Source organism: Aythya fuligula, chromosome 1 (assembly GCF_009819795.1).
Source record: "Aythya fuligula isolate bAytFul2 chromosome 1, bAytFul2.pri, whole genome shotgun sequence".
In the NCBI taxonomy this organism is placed as follows: Eukaryota; Metazoa; Chordata; class Aves; order Anseriformes; family Anatidae; genus Aythya; species Aythya fuligula.
Genome location: NC_045559.1, coordinates 79,485,719 through 79,498,286, shown reverse-complemented (window position 1 = coordinate 79,498,286; position 12,568 = coordinate 79,485,719). Strand labels below are relative to the sequence as shown.

The 12,568-nt window shown below is 44.5% G+C and overlaps 1 long non-coding RNA gene across 1 annotated transcript; it reads right to left on the bottom strand.

Annotated features, from left to right (window-relative positions):
• Positions 1-8,168: 8,168 nt before the first annotated feature.
• LOC116502275 lies at positions 8,169-12,482 on the bottom strand. Its single transcript, XR_004254552.1, has 3 exons — positions 12,305-12,482; positions 11,863-12,110; positions 8,169-9,362 (listed from the first exon to the last, which is right to left on the bottom strand). It is a non-coding gene; the product is annotated as an uncharacterized LOC116502275 (long non-coding RNA).
• Positions 12,483-12,568: the final 86 nt, after the last annotated feature.

Sequence of the window (12,568 nt, the reverse complement as noted above, 5' to 3'; positions counted from 1 at the left end):
AGAACTGGGGCAAAAGAGTTACATTATTTAACCACAGCCTCTTCATTATATGTTATTAAAATGATGTTCGATATTTTGAGAGGAAAAGGACTTTTATAGTTCTGGTTATTAGAGAACTAAAATTAAAATCTATTCAGTCTTGGGACAGAGAATAGAGACTGCAAGATGTTTCCCCTCCTTTTTTCCACATCTTCTAAAGAAGCAAGAATCAAAATTGTAATTAAGAATTTTGTTTGACACATTTGTGGGCACATACCCTGTGCTGGAACAGCATTTTGCAAGTTTGCTCACCAGAAAAAACACAACTCATGATAGTTAGAGCCTAACTCCACAAACATTGACATGCTAGGATAGCTCTACTGACTTTGAGCAATCTCAGAGAGGTTAGCAGGATTCCACAGGCCAATTACAGTTGCTCCCATGCCTGTCGCTACAATAGTACCTAAGTGACTATATAAGGCTTCTCATGAGTACAGGATTGTGTAATATTTTTTTCTTACAACCATAATCCATTGGGTGTTGACATCTTCACAGCAAGCTGTGACTCGGCAAGGATATGCAAGGTTAACTGTATGTATATCTCATTAAACTTTGAGAGATGACTTGAGGAGGTCCGTGTTTTATGTACAGGCAGCTTTTGCCTGTTCAGGCAATTTTAAAAGAAGAGCGGTTCTGCTGTTATTTTTCCTCACTTAAGATCGTGTCTGTGGAGCTGAGGCTTGGTTTGGCAACCATTAAGAAAATGCTGGATATAAGTGGATAAGACAGCTCTAATTGTAGAGATGTCATGGAAAAAGTGTGATTCATTGCTTTGAGCTGTGCACAGAGCTCGAATACTTGGTTTAATTTGGTATTAGGTGCCAAACTACATCTCTGGAATTTGACACCAGGACTAGGAGAGATCACTTTTTTCCTTTTCTCTTGTTCTCTGATCCTGAAACTCTTCCTCCTCTTTTGAGAAGGCTCTCCTGAATGTCCCAGGTTGACCACATTCCAGTTAGATAATTATATTTTACCACTATAGACATGCTCTGCAAGGAGCAGTTGGAGCTTGAAAAGGGCACACTTTCCTTGGAACTCCTTATTCTTTAGGAAGTTTTATACCAAAGATATTGCAGGTCTGCTTCCCAGATTATTTGATATGGCTTTAAACTGCATCTAGTGCTTTAAGTTATGATTCTGCCAAGATTGTAATTTTGAAAAATCATGAAATTGGAAGACCCGTATCAGAAATATCTGTAGTACAGTTCTCTATTTCCATTGCTATTTAGCACATATTTCAGGATACATTAAGTTGTAGGATGGTGGCAGTATACATAGCGTGGAGAAGGTAATAGCTTTTGTTTCCTATATTGGTGCACATTTAAGTACCAGTGGATGTTTTATGAGACAGGGCTACACTGGTCTTGCAGAGATGCACAATTTTCCTCTTTTCTTTTCTTTTCTTTTCTTTTCTTTTCTTTTCTTTTCTTTTCTTTTCTTTTCTTTTCTTTTCTTTTCTTTTCTTTTCTTTTCTTTTCTTTTCTTTTCTTTTCTTTTCTTTTCTTTTCTTTTCTTTTCTTTTCTTTTCTTTTCTTTCCTTTCCTTTCCTTTCCTTTCCTTTCCTTTCCTTTCCTTTCCTTTCCTTTCCTTTCCTTTCCTTTCCTTTCCTTTCCTTTCCTTTCCTTTCCTTTCCTTTCCTTTCCTTTCCTTTCCTTTCCTTTCCTTTCCTTTCCTTTCCTTTCCTTTCCTTTCCTTTCCTTTCCTTTCCTTTCCTTTCCTTTCCTTTCCTTTCCTTTCCTTTCCTTTCCTTTCCTTTCCTTTCCTTTCCTTTCCTTTCCTTTCCTTTCCTTTCCTTTCCTTTCCTTTCCTTTCCTTTCCTTTCCTTTCCTTTCCTCTCCTTTCCTCTCCTCTCCTCTCCTCTCCTCTCCTCTCCTCTCCTCTCCTCTCCTCTCCTCTCCTCTCCTCTCCTCTCCTCTCCTCTCCTCTCCTCTCCTCTCCTCTCCTCTCCTCTCCTCTCCTCTCCTCTCCTCTCCTCTCCTCTCCTCTCCTCTCCTCTCCTCTCCTCTCCTCTCCTCTCCTCTCCTCTCCTCTCCTCTCCTCTCCTCTCCTCTCCTCTCCTCTCCTCTCCTCTCCTCTCCTCTCCTCTCCTCTCCTCTCCTCTCCTCTCCTCTCCTCTCCTCTCCTCTCCTCTCCTCTCCTCTCCTCTCCTCTCCTCTCCTCTCCTCTCCTCTCCTCTCCTCTCCTCTCCTCTCCTCTCCTCTCCTTTTTCCTTTTCCCCTACAGATTTTGAATTTGTTCTTTGTTTCCTGCTAAATCTTAGAATCACATACTCATGTAGGTTGGTAGGTTGGAAGAGACCTCTGGACTGATGTGGTCCAGCTCCCTACTCGAAATAGATCCAGCTGTGCCATGTAGCTGAGGAACTCATTCTGTCAAGTAGCTAATATCTCCAAGGGTGGAGATTCTTCAGACTCTCTGGGTATCTGTTTCAGTGTTTCACCACCTTCTTGGTGAGTTATTTTTTTCCATACATCAAGTTGGGATTCCCCATGTGCCAGTGTGTATCTAGTGCACCTTACCCTTCCATTGTGCAGTTCAAAGAGTATACATTCTTCAACTTCCTCATACTCTTCCATAGGGCAGTTGAAAACAGCAGTAAGATGTCCCTTAAGTCTTCTCTCCTCCAGGTTGAACAAAGTTAGCTCCCTCAGCCTCATATCTCTCATTCTCCAGAACTCTCACCATCCTAATGGCCTTTCTCTGAGCTTACTTCAGTGTGTGAACATCTTTCTTCTGATGGGAGACCCAAAATTAGGTACAGTACTCCAACTGTGATCCCACAAATGCCAAAAGGAGGAAAGAACCAGTTCCCTTACTATGCTCTCTACTCTCTGCTGATATATACTGGGATGTGTCTCACATTCTTTTCTGCAAGGACACCCCGCATACTCGCATCTTATTTATGTCCCATGATGACCTCAGGTCATTTTCTGCAAAGCTGCTTTCTATTCTGTGTATACTCAAGCTATCCCAGTAACAACAAATGCATATATATATATATATATATATATATATATATATATATATATATATATATATTAACCTTTTCTTGTCTTTTTCTTGTCCTTTGTCCCTAGGTCCCCTGTCTCACTGAGCAATGGGATCTTTTAGCAAAGGGGTTAGTTAGCCTTCCTTTTTCTGGCAGTTTACTTATAAAGCCCATTCCTGTTGGCCTGAAATTTGAATCAGACTGAAAGCTTGTGGTTCTCCAGTGGTTTCTAGAAAGCCCAGGAGTGAATGGAGATTATTTTGCATGAATAATTCCTACCAGACATGTCATTTCCACCTTATCAGTGGGCTTTTATGCAGTTTCTCTGAAATGCCACACTGACTTTCCCTTTCATCCAAGAAAAGAGATGGCTCATGTTACCAGACTGGTGCTTACATCTGTTTCTTATTGCTTCATATTTGGAGATCATCTTATTGTCCCAGTGGTCAAGAGTAGGGGAAATTACACTTGTTCTTTATAGGCATTAAGATGGCAGCAATGTGTGAATTAAATTAGCCTGAGTAGTGTATTTTCATGTATCAGGCTCCTCTGTTGAATTTTAATTGGCTTTAGTGCTTATTTGGTCAACATTTAGTGAAAAAGGTTCTAAAACATTGTCAGTATGCACCATGCACATGCTACTTTTATCTTAGAAGAATCTGTCTCTTCCTGCTCCTGCTGGAGGGTTTCTTGTTAATCTTAAGTCCTTTCAAATTGCATTTTTTTCATGTTGGTTTTCTACCTTGGGGCTAATTTGTTTGTTTTTATTTAGGAATCTTCTGCTAAAACAAACAAACAAAATATTATTTGGCTGCTGCTGAAACAAAGTTAGTGGAAAATGTTTTGCTTTGCCTGTCAAGATTTATTACACTCATTTTACTGCAAAGCTCTTTTACTTTTTGAGCAGATATGGAATAGTTGCCAGGGAGGTTGTTCTGATATTATGGTTTCATTTTTGCCATCCTTGAAGAAATCTGCTCAGATCTATTCCTTTGACGTGTATTTTCATAGAGACTTGTCAGAGATTTGCCACAAAATCCCCGAGGATTTCCTTGCACGGAGAAGACCAAGGGTTTTCACATCAGTAGGAGGAGCTGTGCTGTCTAAGACCTTGCTGCTCCTGTCTGTGCAGGATGGATGTGATGACAGGCAGCAGAACAGAGAGCTGTTCTTGAAGTGCTCCAAGTGCCTGCAGGCAGGACACTGGGGAAGTTGGAAGCTGTGTGTGTCAGGTGTAGAAATGCAAGGAGTGGCAGAGGGAGCTTGAGATAGGAGTAGGAACACAGTATTGACAATTTTGTCTTCATGGGCAGTGACATGTCCCATTTTGGTCAAAGAAGCTCTAGAAATCCCATAATTTCTATTCCAGGAGTGAAGAGAAATCCCTGTGAAGAGCAGTTAGGCAGGGATGTTGCAAAAAAAAAAAAAAAGCCATTTTTTTTCCCCTCCCCTTCTCAGGTGGAATTGGAATGGACAGGGAGAGTGAGCAGAAAGATCCATGTGGCTCTAGGGTCTCTCTTTCCCCTCTTGTGCACAACTGGTCAGTCTACTGCCTACACTTGCCCTAGCAATACCTTGGGGGAGAAATGGAAAGACATCCTTTTATAGAGACCCTCCTCTCAAAGGCAGCATAATGAAGAGGCCCCACAGACCTGGGCAGATCTGTGTTTGAGAGACACTGCATTTATATGCACAGAGGGATTCTCAGTCAACGGGATGAGGACAGATGCATTATTTGGTGGACAACTGGGTCATATGGAACCATGACGGGAAAGAGCTTTTTGCATCCAGAATATTCCTCACAGCACCATGTTTGTGTGTTGGCGTGGGAAAGTGGCTGGGACAGGATGAAGGCTTACCCTGGGTTTTCTTCCCATCAGAACTACACAAACCTCACTTAAACATGTCTTATCATTCTGTTTTAATAATGATTTGCAGTGCCAACATACAGTAAAGGAGCTGACATTGAACAATACAGGCTACACGTAACACATAGTAACATGCAAAGAGTAACAAATTTAAATATGTTTCCATAGTTGCTTATGTTGCTGCTGCTCTTTTTTTATTTTTCTATTTTTTTTTTTTCAAAAATAATGTTTAAACATACTTAATGTGCATGTGTCTGCAGAGACTTTCTCAGTGGAAATTCTACTGCCTATCCCTAATCTCCCATTGATGGGTGTTAAGGGATGCTATATCTATGCATATGCTAGGGCCTATAAGTGACCTCTGAAGAACCCAGAAGCTCCTCACAAAGAAGTTCCTCATTCCTGGATGTTGGTGCTCAATCCTGAGCCCCCAAAGACCCAGAGATCTCTATCCCACGTCAATGGACATTTGTAGGTTGAAAGAGTAGTGAGGCTGAGTGTGCATCCCAGAGACAGATGCACTGACATAGCCAGCTGCACAGACTGCCACAAAACAGGTGCTGCCTTAAGCAGCACCCAGATGTAACACTGCTAGGTCTCACGTAACTACAGGCAGACAAGTCCCTTTCCTCCTCTCTGGCTGCTCAGGACTGCTGTTCACTGGTGACAGCCATCACAGAGCCCTGCCCTCACCTCACTCAGCCCAGTTCCCCAGAAGCTGTTTTTTGGGATGCGCACACTGGTCCTGACCCAGTGGCAGGGCTGAAACCCTTGCCCACCCCAGTCTGGCACCACAGGTTGGTATGCCAGCACCCTGACCTGGCTCCAGCCACAGGCACCAAACCAACTCACGCAGCTCCCAGTTGGTGGCACCTCGTCCCTACAGCACTCACACACGTGTGGTGGTGAGAGCATGTGAGAGGTAGCTGAGGCAGGCTTTGCAGAAGAAGGCAAATCAAGCTACCAGGCTCAATCAGATGAGCACACTGACTGTCAACAGCTTTTGCGTGCCCTGTGTTGTTATACAGCATCTATTCACTCTTTTGTTTCTGCCTGAACCCCTTCCCCTAAATGTTCCTTAACAGGTTTTGTGTTAAGGAACACAAAACACAGGCCCTCCTCAAATATTCTCAAATAACCTAAATCCTCCTGTTCCTACGTTTTCCCCATCCTTATCAGTTACAAAGCACAGGCTGGCCCTCTCCAAAGCTGTGTCTTGAGCTTTGCTACATTGGCAAGCAATGTAGCAAATACCACAGCATGATTTTAAAGGATTGCTTCTTTTGCAAATAAAGTCATTCTCCTGCATGGGAAAGGACATCTGTTGAAATACTTGGAATTTGAGGAACTGAACCAAATTTAAATATAATGTTTAGGAAGGATGAACTAGAAAATGAGATAGGATAAGAGCAATGGACTGAAAGGACTGGGAGAAATAGAAGATGGGAACAGAAGGAATGAGTATGGGGAAGAGCCAAGGTACAGGATGGCAGGGTAAACATTTGGGGCCAGCTCAGGGACTATAAGATATAAATAAATTAAGAGAATGAAATTGGATGATGGAATCCAGAAACAAAAGAAGCTGAACAGAACCAAAAGAAGACAAAGTCAAGCTGAAGGGTGGACAGACATCTCAAAGGAGCTGCATCTCTGACATTGCAACATTGCAGAACCTGAATTTGGACAACACGTCTCAATAATTCTAAGCTGTCTATCAAACAGTTACGAAACCCCCACTTTATATATATATATATATATATATATATATATATTTGTATGTTTTTTTGTTGTTGTTTCTTTGTTTGTTTTTGTTTTCTGGTGATAGGTCTGCATGCTGTTGTTACCTTCTGTTTCACTCATTCACATGACATAGGGTTGTGTTGTGAGCCTAAATACCGTGGCCGTCTGACAGGCCAGCATGTTTTTTAACTTGTGATAGATATCTCCTGGCAGTTCCTGTAATAATTCTAAGGTATTTCTGAAAGGCGATTAAAAAAAAGTGTTTTCATGAAATATACTTGCTTATTTAGAAATAGCTCATGTTTAAATGTTACTCATCTGTGGGACAAGTTTGGGGATTTTCTTTTAAAATTTAGTTTTTTGAAAGCCCAAGATAAGCACAACTTTAACAACACTTTTAAGGTTACAGGAGTAAGTACTTGAAAGCTAGGAAGTACTTGCACAAAAGTTTCTGATACAACCTTGTTTTCCCTTCCACTTCTCCCTCTATTCCAGGATTGTGACATGCTTTTTAGTTACATGGTGGCATATTTTTCCCAATACTAGAACCTATCCTCATTGAAGGTACAGAAAAGATAGCGCTCCAGGAATATTGCTGAGTGATGTAGTGAATGAGGCTATCACCTCCAGCTTATTGTGGAAGTGTACTTCCTCTTTCCTCACTTAATGATGGCATAGGCATTCTATTTGAAGTGTAGTGTAAAGACAGCCTGTATTGTATGCGATTTATGGGGCAATGTTTGGTAGTGGGGTGGTTGCTAGGGTGGTCTCTATGAGAAGAGTACAGAAGATGCCATGTCAGGTCAAAGACAGTTCCAGCCAGTTCCAAAAGGGACCAACTGCTGGCCAGAGCTGAGCCAATGAGCGATGCTCGTTGCACCTCTGGGAGAGCAGACTTAAAGAAGGGAAGAAATCTGCTTTACAACAGCTGCTGGAAGAGTGATGAGTGAGAACCAGCCCTGCAGACCCCAAGGTGAGTGCAGAAGGAGGGCAGGAGGTGCTCCAGGCACAAGGCAGCACAAGTTCCCCTGTGGCCCGTGGAGAGGCCCCTGGTGGAGCCCCCCTGCAGCCCATGGGTCCCACATGGAGCAGATCTCCATGCTGCAGCCCGTGGAGGAGCCTGCGGTGGAGCAGGTGGATGTGGCCTGGAGGAGGCTGCGGCCCATGGAGAGGCCCAGCATGAGCAGGTCCCCGTCCGGAGCTGCAGCCTGTGGAGAGGATCCCACGCAGGAGCTGCTGCCCACCCATGGGGGACCTGTGTTGGAGCACTTTGCTCCTGGGGGATGGATGGACCCCGTGGTACGGAGCCATGTGGGAGCAGTGCTTGAAGACCTGCTGCCTGTGGGCAGCCCCCGAAGGCTCAGTTCGGGAAGGACGGCATCCCGTGGGAGGGACCCAACATGGAGCAGGGGCAGAGAGGGACCATGAGGTAGCAGCAGAGACGAAGCACTAGGGCCTGACCACAGCCCACATTCCCCTGTGCCGCTCGAGGGGAGGATGTAGAAGAGGGTGGTTGGGGGGAAGGTGTTTTGAGTTTGCTTTTAATTTCTCACTCCTTTAGTCTGTTAGTAATAGGCTATAAATTATATTACTCTCCCTATGATGAGCCTGTTTTGCCCACGACAATAATTGATGAGTGATCTCTCTGGCCTTACCTCAACCCTTGAGCCCTTTTCCATCATATTTTCTCCGCCTGTTGCAAAGAGAAGGGGGAGTGAGAGCACTTAGCTGTCCATCAGGGTGAAGCCACCGCTGTTGCATGTTGTAAATATAAGAGCATTGGAAACTACATAGCTTTTTGATATGCAATTACAACCGTAATCTTACAGGAAAAGTTCATTCAAATGTGCACGTGTGAATGCATGTATGTGTGCATGCATGTGTATTCATTGTGCTATGGCTGATGTAATATCCATATAACTTATCCACTGAGTTTTCTGTTTTTATTTATTTATTTATCCATTATTTTTTCTTCATATGTGTAACTGCTGGGGGAAGGAGGGAACTTAAAAGGACAAATTAAAGGTGACAGCACCTCAGGGATCAGGGATAGATGCACTATCACAGAGTAGTTGAGGTTGCTTGCATTGTGGGAAAAATTGAAGTCTGATCACTGTCCATTGTGGCAGTTGTAGAAACAGCAACATGACTGATACATGATGAGGGTATTGTTAAACACCTGGACTCTCTGTTCACCTTGTTGCCTTCAGATACTTTGAGACCTGCAGATGTATGAACTGAGAATTCCTCATAATTTCTTCCAGTTCACAGTGTAATGTGGATACAAAAGCCAATGTTTCATTTCTTGTAGTCAGTGAAGTTGCTCATCTTTTGTAAGTGTACTTAGTGTTCTATCAGATGAAAAGAGTATCATTTTGGACTGATGCAGTTCTTCCCCCATCCTTGTTCATGTCCACAGAGCCAAACACTTGATAAACAATCCACCTCAAATATAAAGGTAAACAGTTGAACTCCTTGCTGGGGTAGTCTCTGGCCCACATTAACTTTCTTAACTGCTCTCAGGAAATTATGGATGGTTTTAGTAGTTCCAGGCTAATACCATGCTAGGGAACAGGCTAAACAACATTGCTGGCCATGAAATTTGCTGTTATGAACACCATTTTAAGGTCTGCATTATAGTGTTTCTAGAAGTAGGTTGTTATTCTTCTGGTCACTCAGTTCTTCTAGTGAGTCAGGCAGTCAGCCACCATCTGTAGTGCTTACTGGGCAGGGTTCAGTTCCAGCAGGATTTTTGCAAAATGGATATGAAAATTATAAAATAAGTGAAAATATATAAATAAGTGAAGAAACTGGTAGGGTCAGAGGGAAGAGATACTTCATAACCAGGAAAAGTACACAAATGTGGGAAAAGATGACATTCAGGGAAGTCAGGGAGTCAGGGAAGCAGAAGATAGGGGTAGCACAGAAGCCATGGAAGAGAAAACCAGAAGGTTCAGGAGAAGAAGGAATGACTGGGAAACACAGAAAGAAAAGAAATGGAGAAGTTCTGCATATGCGAGACACAAATCTAGATACCCATTTAGGATATCTCAGTTTTGGAGAACTTACCTTGAGGAGCTCTGAATTTGTCTTTGCTGAGAAAATGCTATGTACCCATAATTCTGTGGCAGCTACAGTGCTGAGGACTTCAAATCCACTGAAAGGGATCCAAAGGGATTTCAGAGGGTTACCCAAAATGCTGAACCATGTTCAGGGGTGTGTAAGACATCCAAGCAAACAATTTACTTGTTGAAGCTGTACTGCTGTGCCACAGAGCCAGTCTCCAGGCAGCAATGCCCTTCCAGCTTCTCGACTGTGATGAGGGCTCAGAATCAGGTGTCTTGCTATGCTAGAACCAGCAGCAATTTTTATTTTTCTCATGGATTTATGGAGATCTTTTTGTGCACTTTGGGATCACTGATTGATACATCCCGGGGGGGTTGCAATCATCCTTAACTCTTGAACTGTAGCAACCTATCATAGCTGAGCTAGGAGGGGTGAACATGGCCACCACCTCAGAGACATGTTTAGTGGCACCTTTAGCTGGCACTGATCTTGAGGTTTTGGCCCCAGACCTAGCAGCCAAATCATCCTTTGGAGTGTGTTATGGTATTGCTGTGTCGCATTCTGGAGTACTGTTGTGGGGTTTGCATCATGTCCTCCTCCTTGACATCGCTGGATCTCTCTTGCTGTACTTCTTCAGCAAATTGTATACCACTGCAAGATGCTGGCCCAGCAAGATCCCTCACGGAGGCTGAACAGTGGCAGCCGGCATAGGATCTTAATATAGAAGTGAGGGGTGTGGCTGCACAGGCTGTGTGGTGCTGATCAGTTCGGGAACAGGCTGTGTGCTAAAAAGAGTTTAGTTGCATGTTGCAAAGGCTTATGGGGCTGATACTGAGTCTGAGGGGCAGCCTAAGTTCTCAGAAGGAAGGGAATAGAGGGACTTCCTAAGGGCTTCCAGGAGCGAGTGCAGACAGGCTGGGTGCCTGCTCTAAGATGGACTGTGGTAGCAGCTGAGTAGACATGGCTGGACGGGACTGCAGCTCATGTGGAGGCACCTGAGCTATCTGCAACACCACTAGCTCAAGGTAGTGTGAAGACCAGAGCTGTGGCAGCATGAGATGTCTGCCTGGGCTGGCAAATTGTCCTGCAAACCATTGCAGAGCTCCACACTCTCTCTCCCGTGCTGCTTGAAGCTCTCTGGTTTAAACCTAGTATGTGGTGAGCTGAATCACAGCAGTGATTGCAATCTAGGCATGCCTTGTATCCTCTTATAAACCTCAGGATTTTTTTCCATCCCTCCCAAAAGCTGTTTAAAAAAACAATAGCTAACCACGTGAATGAATAAATCATAATAATTATTCAAATAATCCTATGAATGAATTATTCATTGTAATAATTGAAAAGGAATCCCAGCAAGAAGCATTTTACTATTATAAAGGTAAATATTGATTCATTTTTTTTAGAAAGTATATTCTCCATCAAAGTATTTTTCATCTGCTTGCTATACCCTAATTGTGTATAATATGAAAGAAAAATATGCTTCCTTGTGTGTCAGCCATTTTCATATAAATGAAAAAATATGCTTCCTTTTGCAACAGCCATCTTCAATGCTATTCAGAGGGAAAGGAAAAAGGATTAAGCAATGTTTAGATTATATTCACCTCCTTCTTGAGGACAGAGCCAAACAAGACACCTTCAGCTGGTCAAAATGTCCAAAGCCTGAAGTAACTGAATATTACCAGCTAGTTATAGAGGATTTGGGAGGAGGGGTAAAAAGGGAAATATTTTGCTTCTAGTCCTGTGCTGCTAAGATAGTGTAGGCTAAGCATATGGCTTGCAGCCAGCAAAGGCATCAGATACTATGATGAGAAAAGCCTCATTAATAATATTTAGCACTGACAAAAGGCTTTCAAGGGAAAGACAGACTTTTTGTTCTGGGAATGATGGATGCAGCCTTACCTGTTAGCCCTATTTTCAGAAGGACAAAGAGGACTGTCATAAGTTTCTTTATGCTTTCAGATCCCACACATGACATGGATGGAGCAACAGGTTTCTGAAGGCAAAAGGACTGGAAGTCTAATTGCCTACAAAATGTAGTGTTGTCTCCCAGGGAGATTGGGTAATGTGTGGTGGTAAACAAACAAAGAGCAAGCTCAACTGTTTGATACCTGGAGAAGGGACAAATCCTACGCACTCCAAATCAGAAAGTGTATTTACCTGTGTTTTTCCCCAGCTGCAGTTCAGTGTGTGACAGGTTGCCTCCATCTGTGAGCAGCCAGATGCCACTGCCGTGCTTGCATCCTGGCAGTGGCATTTATAAACGGAGGTCTACGAGCCACAGGCACGGAGCGCCTCGCTCAAGGTCAGCTGGAGAGCCCGCAGCGGGAGCAGGCACAGCACCGAGGGCTCCTGGCTCCAGCATCGGGGTCGGAGCTAGCGGTGTCCAGCCCTCGTCGGGGGTCTGCCTGCAGGGGCAGGGGCAGGTTTTGACGGTGGACGGGTGGGGAGGAAGAAGAGCCAGGGGGTGCCACCGCTTAGGCGAGCTGCTGCAAAGCGCCCGGCCGGGGAGCAGCCCCCTGCAGCTGGTTACACGCGGGGGGACCCCAGGGCCGCCCCCCTTCCCTCCCCCCCGGGCTGGGGCTGCAGCATGTCTCCGTACCTAGGCGTGTGGGTGCCGGCGTACGTGTCCCTGGGTGCCTCTGTCTGTCCCCGCGTGTCCGTCTGTCCCTCCATCGCCGTGTAACCGGCGGGGTCTGTGTGTGTATGTGCGCGCCTGCGTGTGCGCGCAGCGGGGAGGGCAGAGCCGGGAGTGCCGTGCAGCAGAGCACGCCGTGCCCGTGGCCGTGACCGGGACCGTGACCGTGGCCGGGACCGTGGCCGGGACCGGAGAAGGAGCTGCGGCGCTCCGGCAGCCCCGCGGAGC